The sequence below is a fragment of the Bactrocera oleae genome, chromosome 6 (assembly GCF_042242935.1).
Source record: "Bactrocera oleae isolate idBacOlea1 chromosome 6, idBacOlea1, whole genome shotgun sequence".
Classification (NCBI taxonomy): Eukaryota; Metazoa; Arthropoda; class Insecta; order Diptera; family Tephritidae; genus Bactrocera; species Bactrocera oleae.
In genome coordinates, this window is record NC_091540.1 from 23,493,756 (window position 1) to 23,509,220 (window position 15,465).

The window sequence follows — 15,465 nt, forward strand, 5'->3', positions numbered from 1 at the left end:
CATGTGTACCAAGTTTTGTAGAGATATCTCAATTTTTACTCAAGTTACAGCTTGCACAGACGGACGGACGGACAGGCAGTCACCCGGATTTCAACTCGTCTCTTCATCCTGATCATTTATAAATACATATATACATAACCCTATATCTAACTCGATTAGTTTATGTGATACAAACAACCGTTAGGTGAACAAAATTATTATACTCTGTAGCAACAGGTTGCGAGAGTTCAAAAATTCGTAACGTATACAATTCACAAACGCCAATAAGAAAAACAACTAAATGGAATGGGTATTTACGAGAATATTTAGTATCTAGTTGTAGTATTTGTAGAAATGCTTTTTATTGTACCCGGCAGGAAAACTATTAAATAACGACTTGTAATTTTGTACCCATTACAGGAGTAACCTCCAAACCTCAAACTATACAAACGGTACCATCTATAATACCAAATTATTTATAACTACGATACATCTGATCGTTTATAGTATTGCATCACATTTTTTAATGTCTCTATAATCATTTTCGCCCAAGGTCTATATATATCTACTTAGAGTTATTTAATTATATTTTTAACCTTGCAGGGTATGTCAATATTTAGATGCATGTTTATGTATTTATGTACTCAAATATGTATATGTGTTTGAATGAGCACATGAACAAATCCGTGCCCAACGTACTGACGCCGACTGTTTCTCGCGAGTTGATGTTCGAAGATACAAGTGTCCACGTTGCATTGTGTGTGGTAAAAATCAGCATTCAACCGTTTTATTCTTAAAAACTGCTTTCAAAATTATAATTTGAGACTTTAAAATTTATGTGCACTTCGAAAACAAATAAAACGAGTCTTTCTTTGAAATATATTTTTATACACGCATGCAATGAGGCTCCAAGTAAAGTTACGAAAGATTTAGTATTGCTAATTAAAGAGAATAGTGATAAAAGAATTTAACAATACCCAAACTTTTATTATGATTAATCATTGCGAATAGAGGAAGGTACATATATATATGTGTGTGCTCACGTATTTTTAAATGCGTTGACTATACTACGCATGTACATACATATGTAATATTTGTTTATACTACATTTGTTTACTTATACATTCAAATAAACACTATCTATTGTGGCAATATGAATGAATGCATAGTTTCCGTTAATGAAGTGGCCTTTCTTAATGAACTATGCATCTGCATCTAAGATAAATATCTTATTCTTACAAATGTAAGCTAATACTATTTATGTAAATACAGTAGGCACTCGGCTAAATAATAAGAATAGAATAACAGACCTCGGCAAACAAACAAAAAAACATGATATATCTTATATTATAAATACTATACTATTTTAATAACTAAATTGAATGCTATAAATTCTTTTATTGTAACGTATCAAAAGATTTGGATATTAGGTGTGAACACAGTGGCAAATTTATACAGGTTTATATAATATTTAATATTTTTCCACCAATGGTGGTGAAAATACACTACCTGTCAAAGCAAGTTATTTGTATACTGATACAATACCTTACCTTTCAGGGCAGGTTATTGTTTAAATATTCGATTTGTTATTCTAATCATTAAATATATTTTCAAAATAATATATTATAGTATTATATTCAGATATAGATTACGTGCATAGGATATCGTTTATTTTTCGAAGTTTTGATTTGAGTGTATTGTATTAAGTGTGTTTTGTAATTATATTATTCATGCGTGGCTGTGTGAACGAGCTATTTGAGCTGTAAAAAATATCGATGTTGACGCTATTAACTTCATAATACAACAGTCATTGCCTGGCAATGATATGGTGTTCAAATCGATCGACACTGATATTATGCAACGGTATAAGATTAATCATAAAAATATGTTGGGCAATGTTCTTGAAGCTACAATTTTTAACTGCAAATTTGAATGTGAAATTGTTTTCCTGTCACAAATCCGAATGATCGTTTCAGACTCACTCATTCCGCTCAGACGTCCGCAGTTTCCAATTCGCTTGGCATTTGCCATGACTATTAATAAGTCACAAGGTTAAACAATGTAGATTTGTGGATTGGATCTAGAAAATCCAGTATTTTCATATTATTATCATATTCAATTGAATTGACTAAAAATATTGTTCATTAGCGCGCATTATAACAAAATTAAACAAATATTATTAATTGTAACGAATTGATTTTAGAAAAATTAATTTCAAAATTAAGAAAAATTAAATTATTTTATTTGTCTTTCATTTCATACTTTGTTTAATATTCTAATCGCGTGAAATATCATGCAAAACATACATACTTGTATATATACGAGGTGTGTTCAAAGGAAAGGGTGAATTTTGATTTTTCGCGCGAAAACATCGAAACAGTGAAAAAATTATTCTTGAAAATAGTCGAATCACTATTAGGGAAGTTGCTAAATTTTTAACAAAAGCAAAGTCGCATTAGTATCGTTTAAGAGCTCAGGAACAAAACCGTAATCATGGCGCAACCATTGTATTCACCAGATTTGGTTCCCTGTGACTTTTTTTTATTTCCAAAACTGAAGAGACCAATCAAAAGAAAACGTTTTGCCACAATTGATGAAATCAAGTCATAGGCGAAGAAAGTTGGCCATACCGAAAAGCGCATTTGAGGATTGGAAAAACCGTTGGCACAAGTGTATTATATCTGAGATCTGAAATATTGATGAATAAATAAGTACTTTTAGTATATAATGAGTATAGACATAGAAATTGCTTGAAAATATGTTTACGAGTATACTTCAGCAATGTAAAGCAAGCTAGTGCAATTAGCTCAGATCTTTTTCTTTACTTTATGCCCAATTTAACATTAATAAATTCATTCTTAACAGCAGATATCACCTTTGTTAAACGCTCTGCTAACATTTCGCTCGTAGAAATATATTCCAGCTGTAATGACCTATCTAGCAGCTCTCTGGTATAAATTTCGCCTTTATGGACGCCATTGCGCACCTTCAGCATGGTGCTTAGTTTTAAAAAATTACGAATTTCTTGCTCTTTTATCTTTAGGCAATTTCGTAAGCACCCTAATTGTGTTTAACTTGTGAGAATCTATCTTCCCTTCCATTGCGTGTTTCCAGTCACCTGCTTTTGTACTACTCAATGCCTCTTCAAGACCCACAGGATCCTCAACACCAGACACTACACTTAACAACAAACTTGCTTTTGGCTTGTTTGCAATACGCTCCGATCAACAAACTGACCACTTGTTGTTACCAATTCGCTCTCATTCACCTCCTCTGAATTGTTATTGTCGTTAACTTCTTTTTCATTAATAATGTCAACAATTAGATTTGGCAATTGGATTTACTGCTAATATTTTCTAAAAATGTAATATCACGACTCACAATAAACTTGTTGTGAGATTTTCGGTACAGACGATAAGCTTTTGATAAAACGCAATATCCAACAAAAACACACTCACCTGATTTTGCATCTAAATTCAAACACTTCTGCTTCTGTATATGAATCATCGCTGTACAACCAAATATGCGTAAGTGTTTCAAATTCGGTTTCACACCGGACCATATTTCTTCCGGGCTTCGACAATTACCTCTACAGGGAATGCGATTTACTAAGTACGCTGCCGTATTTGCAGCTTCTGCTCAGAATATGCTTTCTAGAAGACCAGAATCCAGCAACATGCACCTCACACGCTCAATTAACGTACCATTCGTCTACTTAGCGTTCTGCTATATAGAGCAGTTTTTTATGAAAAATACCACATTCACGCATAAATTTTATAATTGTAAATTACAATATTCAGTGCTAGTATCTGTTCGCATCACTTTTATTTTACGACCGCATTGAGCTTCTACTTCACTTTTAAATTGCTTGATTTTCCCAAATACGTCTGATTTGTATACAATCAGTATAGCGAATACCTTTTTTGAAAAATCGTCAACAAAAATCTTGCGCCGCTGAACGGTTTTGTGCTAATTGGACCAAGCATGTCTGAATATACAACGTCTAACAACTTTTCAGCTCGAGTAGCAGCTGATTAAGTTGTTATTCTAGTTTGTTTACCCTTACATACATACAATGCAACTACTCTCATTTGCGCCGTTGAAATTAACTCTAAGCGTTGAATTATGCACTTACTTCATGCTGTTCAAGCAAATATGTGCCACCCTTCGATACCAAAGCTCAAAAAAGTCAATAGTTGTGATTGCTTATCCAATCGGATTTTTGACAAAGTTTATACAAATCATTTTCTGCATGCGCTTTTGCAATTAATCTGTTTTTCGCATCAAAAACCTTACATACATATATTGCCTTCGAACACCGCCTTTTGGTTTTGCTTTGTTATTTGCCGTACCGACAAAATAATTGCGCAAAAAAAAACCATTTTGGGTGATTTTCCAGCAACTTTTTAGAACTAAATACGATTTGGCATTTCGACGCCAAACATCAAAGTTTTGCGAATAAGCCCGTAACCTGTTGAGCAGAGATATGGTAAAAATAAAAATAATTTAGTGATGTCAGATTTATATTATTTCATAGCACACTCTTCCTTACTTGTAACGTCTGTCTGTATAAATACGAACTAGTCTCTCAGTTTTTAAGATACCGATCTGAAATTTTGCACCTGTCCTTTTCACGCCAATAAGCTGCTTATTTGTCAGACGATATCGGACCACATAGCATATAGCTGCCATACAAACTGGACGACTGATTGGTGGTACTTAGATGTTATTCATTTTAATCAGCTGACACACTTGTAGTCTTAGTGAAAATGTAACATGCTTACACTTTTATTTATTTGCATTTATTCGCCAGTTGGCTAGCCATTGTTCGACCAAAGCTAAATGCTCCTCTGGTACTCTTGATGCTCTGATGGGACACTTATTACGGCATGCTAAGACTGTGTCATCCGCAAAAGTCAATGTCAAAATGTTATTACCAGTTGGAAGGTCTGCTGCATATATGACACATAGAGTTGGACCTAGCACGCTCTCTGAGGTACACCAACCCTTATCGGTCGTTCATTCTGAGTTTATTTTGTAATCAACATTTATGGGGCTACTATTAAAGTTTTCGTATTTCAACCAGTTCGTTTTATGGGATGTTCGACCCACTTTTGGTTATACAACTAAGGGCTGTTGACATAGCTTTATTAGTACTGGAGAATGATCGTAAGACAATTTAGTACATGTATTAGCAGTTATAAGCGATCTATCTATATTTTTTATTACACCAAAATCATTAAATCTGGTATTTTCTTTCTATCACTGGGCCAGTATGTCGGCTTAACAGAAGAAATTACAGATGAAAAAAGGTTAACTGTTGAAAAAATTGTTAATAATCAAAACGACAAAATATATGATGGGGAGTCTCCTGTAAAAGCGTTACACCTCTTCAAACAGGGCAAAAAGTGTACCAGTATGTCACTCGACGTTTTAACACTGTGATGTGGGAATTACAGAAAATGTTATGTACCGAATTTGGACTTTTGGCGGTGCCACGCCCATTGAACAATTTTGACACCAGCTTTCAAGCCCCTTCGTACCATATTGGGTGTAAAATTTAATTTCTATTAGGAATGTATTTATTGAGTTATCGCACACTAAGTAGTTTTCCATTTAACCGTTATATGGAAAATGGGAGGGATTTTAATCCTGAGCAAGTTTGATAGAAGTAGCTTTAGTGGTCACCACGCCTATTTTTTCCAACCACAGATGCTCCTTTTTAATGCGATTTGTTGCACCAAACTACAGTTTATCATCTATCCTTACAAGCTTTAATGGTTCAATATTTCTTTTTTCTAGAAACTACCAGCTTCCCTATTCGTAATCTCTTTGTTGTAATATTACTATTTTTATCTCAACAAAAAAGTCCCTTTCATTATGGTGGGAGACCTTAGCATGGACGCCTTTATCTGAAAAGGCCCAGCAAAATCGATATCTGTAATTGTGAAAGGCAGAGCGATGTTGCAGCGTTTTTTTTTTATTTGGGGCTTAAGTCGGAGAATATGTTGCATTAGGCGATGTTTCGCGTGATGCATAAGTAAGTAGATATAACTGAGGAGTAAAGGGGCAAGCCAAGACTTCTCTGGTATAATTAAAGGGTGGCGTTCAATATACGTGGGATTTGAATTGGAAAATCGACTATTCGCAGACCTTTCGTGTAGAGGAATGGGTTAAGAACTAAGAGTTAACTATATATCGCGGCTGAAGTAGCTCGCTTGAGTATATGCGATAAGAGCGATCATCTAGTATTGTATGAAAAATATCGATTTCTCGACTTTCTGGGGCAATTATGTAGCGAATGGGCGATTATGGCCAAGAATTTGGAGTTTCTGTCAACCTTCCACCAGAAGATAGGGGTGGCAAGGTGAAGCGGTTTGCACCCTCTTGTACCTAGATCGTCAGGATTGTCAGCACTTTACTATGTGTCGCTAAGTTGCTGATCATACTAGGTCAAGTATTTGAGACGTTCGTTTTGAAATTAACGTCTTCCACGCATAGTGTAGTTTTTCCAACCACGCTAGTACAATTTCGGAATCGGACCAGAGATGTTATTTATATTTTGCCATGTTCAAATGCGTTTACATCCTGGATACTAATTTAGCAAGTAGTAGTGCGCTACATAGTTCAAGTCGGGGTACACTTATTGGTTTTAGAAGAGTCACCTTTGTCTTTGCTACTAGTGGCTAAGTGGCTTGTGGTCGCGATACTGGTTTGGTATTGGGTAATAGTTTACCCATCGTGGTATTTGTATCTGCGAAATGTTATTCAGATTGTCCGCGAACTGGGACAACTTTTTAAAGCGAAGTTTTTTTACTTGTTCGTCCCAGTCGGTTCTGTCTAGCCATAATTCTTGTATTATAATTTTCGCTTGTATCATAATTGGCGAAAGCCATCGTGCAGGGTCGAAAAGTTTTGCCAACGAGGATAAAATTTGCCTCTTTGTAATGGCGGGTAATACGGATATTGACTCTGTAGTGTATAAAAACTGGAGACGATGTCTGCTCCTATTGAATTTTCAAAGATTTTCTTGTACTTTCTTTTTCGAAATTAAGGAAATTAGTGTCCAACAAGTTTTCTTTTGGTATATTATTTTTAATATTAGGGTGGTTCGCCGTTATATGTTTTAACGGAATCCTTGCCTGTGACTTCCAGACAGGATATCGCCTACATACGTTTGTATTTTTAACACCGGGGTTGCCAGAGAAACTCTGACTTGGTGTTAGTTAATACACAAGGTGATTGTATTTAATTTGTAGTCACGTAGTGGATTAGGTGGGATTTTCGGAAAATAATTCGCTGAAAATCTTGGTCGTTTTTATGTACGACTATTTGTCTACACATTTTTTCAACATCCTCGTTGGATACATATTTAAATATACGTCATGGTGTTCGGATGTGAACGTTTGATTTTTCAAGAAACTTCTCTTTAAATTGTTGTTGCTACTGAGTTCGTTCTGACTATTTTTTTGTTTACCCGTGATACTTTGACCAATTAGCAACACTGCTGTCGTGCTTGCCATCTCGAACGCACCCTTTATATAGAATATATATAAAAATGCGTGTATGGACGTTTTCAGTACGAAGAATCCACGGAAAGGAGAAAAATAAATCGCAGGTAATTTTCGTAAATTTATTATACAGATATGTAAATACATACATATGTACAGGGTAGCTCAAAAATCATGCTACAAAAAGAAACCGTAATAACTTTTTTTCTGTGTGAGTAATGGACTTACTTTTTTTTTATTTGTCAGGTTATTATTTAAGGTTTTTTTAAAAATGAATGCTTGGGAGCAGAAAAGGAGTTTGAATAGTGCAGCGGTACCATGATTTGCAGTCCGTCATTTCTGTCCAAAGGAAATTTAGACGGGATTTTGGCGGCACTCTCCCTAGTAAATGGACCACTATGAGGTTGGTAAACATGTTTGCCGAATCTAAAAATATCGCAAGAAGACCCTTACCTTCGAGATCCGTATATCAATCCGGAATAACCAGTGCAACAATACCTTCTATGTGCTTATCTGTCACCACAACAACAATGTCATCTGAAAATCCAATGTTGTGAACATTTTGGGTACCTTCAGTCGCAGTACTCCATCGTACATGGTACACCACCGGTGACTTTATATTCTTTAAAGCCGCTGCTTGTATAGTAGTTCAGAATTCTTTCATTTAAGTAGCTTACGATTATGTGCGAAGGTGTGTATACCAGGATGCTGAGTTAAAAGCTTGTTTAACGTCGAGTGTTACGACCATGCAATATTGTATTGCAATATTGTAATTCGCTCAAGGATTTTTCCAGCGGAGTCCAACATGCAGAGTGTCCGGAAATGGGACGGGATTGTCAATGGCAGTATATTGGTTTTGGCAGTAATATTAAATGCTGATTTTTACATAGCTTAGGGAAGTACCCTTCCTTAATGCATGTGTCATGTATAATTCGGAAGGGGTCTGTGTTTTTAGTAATCGCTGTTTTCAGCGCCATGTGGGCCCAGGGCTTTAGATGGATTTAACCGGTCACATGCTCCTCGAACCTCTTCGTTTGGAACAGACGGTATATATGGGGCTACTTCTACAAGTATAATAGCTTGATAAAAAAGTTGGAAATACATGGGACGGATTGGGAAGAGTACCGATACTATTCTTTCCAGAATCGAAAGGGAGGTCGGCATTTGCCCACGAGAACGGAGTTTTGCATTACCATCTTATATGCGAGCCCCCAGTTGTTGTCTTCAAAGTCGTCGCAGAGTTTCAGAAAGCATTCTCGTTTGCTTTTCTTAATAGACTGCTTTAATAGATTCCTCTTGTCCTTGAAAAGTATTGGAGGGGTATATGCTCAGGGATGCCACGTGACCTTTGATCTGAACGTCTTGTCTGCTGACATGCTTTTCGCAGTTTGGCAATTGTGTCATTCCACCATTATACTGGAGAGTGATGGTTGCATCGATCGGCATTGGTTTATTGGAAGGGGTCATATCAAGCGCAGTTGGCGTTGCAGCGTTGATCGATTGTGTGCTGGGCGTTATCACCCAGGTGATCGGCCAGTTTTGTTGCTCCATGTAAATGGACTAATTCCAGCCATTTCACTTTTCTCCTTGATGTTAACTATGGTATTTGCTATTTTCGCTTTAGCTGACATTTTTGTAGCTACGTAAACAGAAATCCTCTAGCTGGTGTTGAACAAAGATCCTTAGAGACTCAAATCTCAGGAATTTCTTTCAATGTGGATTGTGGGTTTCAAGAGATAAACCGCATCAGCTAACAAATGAGATTCAAGTGGAAAACTTATCTCTACATTAACAATTGCTTGACGTTACGAATTTTTTTGCCGAACTGAGGTCACGGCATCTACCAGGAAATCCAACAAACGTATCAATGAATCTTAGTTCGATATCCATGACACCCTAAAGTGAAAGATTGACGTATTGCTTTAGTAATTTATTATTATTTGTTGAAATAAATATAAATTTCAATCTTACTTTACCGGGCGCCCTGTTTTTTTGTCGCGCAAGGGGGACGTATCATTTGAAGAAGAACAAAAAAATATCTAATATTTAAACTATGTATATACATATGTACAAAACAATATTTTACTTTAAAAATGGTTAAAATATGATATATTATATATTGAAACTGTTTGTTCAAAGCCTAACAATAAGGAATAAAATCTTAAATCTATTTGAAATTAGACAAGCTCAATGTTCTACTTGAGCCTGTTTGGGGATACATTGTTCTCTAAAAGGCTGGTAGATCTTTTCTATTTAAGCAGGCATTAGCCTTTGAATGAATACGTAGTTTAAGCTCATAGTTCTTTTTGCTGTCCTCTACTTCTTTCTTTACCAAAGGAAACCAAGACCTTTGTGAATATTTTCATTACGAATGTACTATGGTGAAATCGTTATAGCTTTAAGGATTTTAGACTGGAACCTCTGTATTATATCAATGATAGTTGCACAGGTCGTACTCCACAGTTTAATACCATACGGTATTGTAAGTGAGCGGAATCATACCATTATCACGCCCACAAAACGCTATTAAACGAAAGCTTTTAAAGTGCCATAACTAAGCCGAAAATTAAGATACAATACTAGAAGTTGGCTCAGGAGATCGCAGTAATGGGTAAACTATTTTTTTAAAGTGATTTAATGAACATATCTTCTAATCCGCTTAAGATATATAAACCAAACTTGCTGGGAAGAAGTAATTTTATCACCTCTTTAAACTCTGTAAAAATGGATGATAACCACGCCCACTTTCCATATATGGTTATGTTGAAAACTACTAAAAGTATGATAACTCACTGAATGAATGCCCCAAGCATTAAATTTCACAACCAGATTGGTAGAGAAGGGCTTTATAGGATCTGGTATGAAATGTTCGGGTACACCCGAACTTAACCCTATCGACCTGAAATTGCATTTTCACCTGTCCTTTTCTCACTAAGAAGCTGCTCATTTATCGAACCGACCGATATCGGACCACTATAGCATATAACTGCCATACAAACTAAACAATCGGAAACAAGTACTTGTATGGGAAACTTTTTTATTTGACGTAATATCTTCACGAAATTTGGCATGAGTTCTTTTCTAGATAGATAACTGTAGCTTATAGCTGCCATACAAACTGAACTATCGGAATCAAGTGCTTGTATGGAAAACTTTTTCATTTGACGAAGTATCTACACGAAATTCGGCATGGATTATTATTTAAGCCAACAATGTAATCTCATAACAATTTGTATAGATCAGGTGATTATAACATATAGCTGCCATACAAACGGAACGAACGGAATCTAGAACTTGAATGGAAAACCTTTTCATTTGACGTGATATCTTCACGAAATTGGCGTGGGTTATTGTCTAAGGCAATAATGCATTCTCCGAAGCAATCTCATCTCTATACCATACCTTTACCTGCCTTACAAATTGAACGATCGGAGCCAAGTTCTGTGAAGGGTATTATAGCTTCGGTGCAACCGAAGTTAACGTTTTTTCTTGTATATCATTAAATTGGCTTATGCTTTGATCAATGTCTTTTTCTGAGTTTATTCTATAATCATAATTAATGTGCGCTACTGATATAGCTTTTATATTTTAACCACCACTTTTGTTAATACAAACAAGGTTTCTCACGTAGCTTTATTAGTACTGGAGAGTGATCGGAAGATAAGTCAGATGATGTATCAGCAGTTATAAATGATCTGTCTATTTTTTAAAAATCAAAAACCAAAATTAATTAAATTTGGCATTTTATTTCGATCACTGGGCCAATATGTCGGCTAACCAGGAGAAATTATGTCGAGGTTATTTTGCCCATTCATAATAGTGTAATGCAGTTGCCTTCATTTCGGGTTAATTAGTCGTGAGCCCCAATACACATGCTTTGCATTGTAATGTCGACCTGCTAAAAATCTACATCCTAGTATACTAAAACATTCTTTGAATTGACTATCTGCAATTTTGTAACGAGATGGGCAGTATTTAGCCGTCAGGTTTAAGTCCCTACTGCGATTTTTTAATGATATTGTTGTAGCTTCTAACTGGGCTGTAGTGTGAGATTCTAAAGCATATTGCTTTAATCGATTTCCAACCAACAATGTTCCACCATGCGCATTTTCATTGGGTAAGATTTAAAATCATACTTACAACGCTTCCGCTTGGTTATTTTTAGGGCGGGCAATTGCATTTAAACAGTGCTGTTGAGACAACAACTAGGACTTTAGAGCTCTTCATTTGATAAGAATAATAATTTTTGTTATTATTTGACAACAATTTTACAATTTCCATGAAACTTTTCTTAGTATACGTTTGTATTTTTGTTTCATCAATATTACTCTTTTTTATGGGCACTATGTGAAAATTATTTCTGCCTACAATGATAGTTGAGACATAACGGTATTAAAGCTCCGCTCGCGCAAATATTTATAATATATAGGAGGCGCAACATTATTTGAATCATTACTCAGTAAAGCAAATCTACCGCAATTTTTGTAGGACTACATTTTCTTTTTATATTAATGTAGTGGCAGAGAATGTTGATGAGTAGAGAAGGAGCAAATGTTAGCAGTACTAAAATGTTAATTGCTAAGAAGGAACATCGAAAACGCGCAAGTTCGAAAATAAAATGTCACCACAGCTGTCAATTTACGCAACGAACTACACCACTCTATAAGCAAAATGTATATACATACATATGCGCAGATGTTCTTTGATATGCGCATAAACAAAAATTGAGATAATAAAAATGAAAGTAATTGACTTCCGACAAGAAAATATAAATAATGAGGGAAATAATATGAAAATAGAATTAAAATATCATTTAATAAAAAAGGAATATAAAAATAAAAAAAGAGTATAAAAAAATATCTGATAGGATTTGAACTTAGGCAAAATATTTCACATTGCAATAAAGAAGTCTGCTATACAAGCAGCACCACAGACAATATTCAAGCTCTAGAGTCTAATCTGTGAATTCAAACAGCTATTATTGTTTACTTGCTTCAAATGTTCATATGTCCATATGTGAATATTCTTGACATTGCCTTCTTTCATTCGCATGTCCAAATATATTTGCATATATGTACACATATGTTCATATGTATGTCCCTCAATATGTCTTTCGCAAAAAATCAAACATTCGCGCAAGTGACAAAAAAACGTAGACGCACCAGCATCGGCCAATAATATTCAAGCAAACTCGCGGCTTATTTTCTAAGTATTTTATATTACAACGACAACAAATTCATTCATAAGGAACGTGCGCTGCTTCAAAGCATAGTGCGTTCGTTCATAACTCTGCGCCGCGCTATTTTTTCTGTGCGCCTGGTAAACCACATTTGGTTTTCATATAGAATTCCTACGCATATGCGAAATAAATGAATGAAATTGAGTAAAACGAGAAAAATTCAATTTTACAATTTGACAGCCACCACTGAAAATCCTACCATCCCCCTCGCATTTGTATGTCCACAAGCTGCTTCCTCACAACATTTGCTAAAAATCAGAAATTGAAGAATTTGTCTGATGTTCACTTCAGAAAGGAGAATTGGCAACATGACCTATTCGAGTTTAAATAATATTTATATTTTTTCATATTATGCACTATTTATGGCATTAAATTATAAAATTTATATCAAATTGACATTCATATGAAATCATTAACTACTTCTATATATTCTAAGCACAGTCCATATAGTACTTTTATATGTTTACTTATTATCATTGTTTCATAGTTTTTCGATTTAGCCCATTTTATCTAAATACGACGCTATGAAAATGCAGCCCAATTGGTAATCGCAATATTTCAAAAGAGCATAAGTCAACTTTCAATAGCAAACCACTGCAAAAAGGACAAACGAGACAACATAGCCGATCGACATTGTCGCAAAATTGTCGATTGAAACAAATTTTGTCAACTCCGCGACGATGCGCAAAATTTGGCGTCAATATGTATGCGAGCTCGTTTGTATGTATGTATATAAATATGTATGTTTGTCGGCAAAGTCGTCATTTGGTTTTTTTCAACAACACAATGTCCGCGCGAACTCGCCGTTATTTCGTTGGCTTGCCACCATGCACATAGGCGTGTCAAGTGAGGGCTCATAATATATTGATATGTTGCTTAATTTGTATTGAAAAATACTGATGCATTTATGAATTATTTTCGTAATATAATATATATTATATATATATATATATATATATATACCAATAAATTCATACCTATAATCGTTTTCAAACTGAATTCGATAAATAAAATATATATCTGAAATAATTATGTGGCGGTGCGCCCCAATCCCTCCTTGCCTGCGAGCGTTCAACTCGCAAAAAGCAAAAAGCGTTGACAAAAGTCATTGCTTGTGCGGGGCAAGAAGAAGCAAGCATCAGCGTACGTGTACTCATGAATGTATGTGTGATTATCACATTTGTGTAAATACGCATAAATAAAGGAATATGCAATAAACCCAAACATATGAACATATTCTCCTGATATATTTTAATTATATCAGGAAGTAAAATATGCTATTAAAGTAATTGAATTATGATATGCTTAGATTCCAATTAATAAAATAAAAAAATTAAATACAATTTTAATTTTATGTATTATACGATTCGAACGTATATGCTCGTATTCGGAATGAGCTTAACTCCTTCGCGCTTACGACCTAAGCCACCACAAAAGTGGAAACGTGGCCGCTTAGCCAGCGTTTTATTATTATCATTTGTTTAATAAGTATATTGCTTACGTAACGCACATACATAAGTTAGAAAACTAGCTTATTAAATGTTTATTTTATTATGAATTCTGGGGTTTTTACCGGTAATACAGATTTTTAATTCAAAAGGTTTTTCATAATTATAAATTTGTCATATCATAGAAATTGAAAACATAAATCTAAATAGGTATGCGCAACGATTTTTCATATAGGAATATTCGTTGTGTCTATTTATAGCATTTCGCATATTGTGTGGTGTATTTTTCTTTTTCGAAGTTATACTTTTCGATGTTCCCTCTTGTGGAATTACAAATTAGTACTCAAAAAGTTTTCATTTAACATTTGCTCCTTCTCTACTCATCAACATTCTCTGGTTGTAGTGAAATTTTATTTTCCAATTTGCGTGTTTTCGATGTTCCTCCATCGTAATTAACATTTTAGTACTGCTAACATTTGCTCCTTCTCTATTCATTTACATTCTCTGGCTATACTCTTACCACTTCACTAGTACTCCCTCCAAAAAATAATTTGCAGATTACATTAACTATACGCCCATCTTTTTCATTTCTCCTATAATATAATATCAATTTTATGCCACTTCGTATCAGAATTATGTTCGAGAAATCACCAAGAATTTGTTTTTCATTGAGGGAGATATCCTTATCTGTACGTTGATAGACTAAATCTTCAGGTTTTGCAGTACTCAACGCCGCACGTCTCATATTCGCTTATAAAGTCGATATATTGTTTCTTTATGCTCTAAGCAAGGAATTTAACACGCAAATTAGTACACAACATAGATTTTCAATTTAAAGTCCATTTAATCAAAACCCGATATTATTAAAGAGAAAACATTACGGTCCAAGTTTTACAGAGAACTAGTAAGGAAGTCTTAATTCGAGTGTAACCGAACTTTTTATACTCTCTCAACTTGCAAGCGTCAAGTGTTGGCAAAACTTCATATTAAACAAGTAAGGAAGGGCTAAGTTCGGATGTAACCGAACATTTTATACTCTCGCAAGGTCAAATGGTATACTCGTTTGAGATTTCTTTGTGGATTGACTGATATTTTCGGTAGAAGGTCAACTATAGGCACTAGGGTCCACATATTTAGTACTTAGGGGTTTGAACAGTTTTGGTTCGATTTAGACAATTTTTGGCCGCAAGGTGGCATACTTTAATTGCATTATTCACGCAAAGTTTTACCCCGATATAATCATTTTTACTTGATTTGCATAGTGGAATGTGAAAGAATCAGATGGTAT

The 15,465-nt window shown here is 34.8% G+C and overlaps 1 protein-coding gene and 1 long non-coding RNA gene across 8 annotated transcripts in view; one reads left to right on the top strand and one right to left on the bottom strand.

Moving 5' to 3' along the window:
- The window catches only part of LOC118680478 (uncharacterized), a 167,013-nt gene that overhangs the window by 97,126 nt on the left and 54,422 nt on the right, over window positions 1-15,465 (bottom strand). The window lies entirely within an intron of this gene.
- The window catches only part of LOC106624368 (tyramine/octopamine receptor), a 65,139-nt gene that overhangs the window by 35,928 nt on the left and 13,746 nt on the right, over window positions 1-15,465 (top strand). The gene's annotated exons all lie outside the window — the stretch shown is intronic.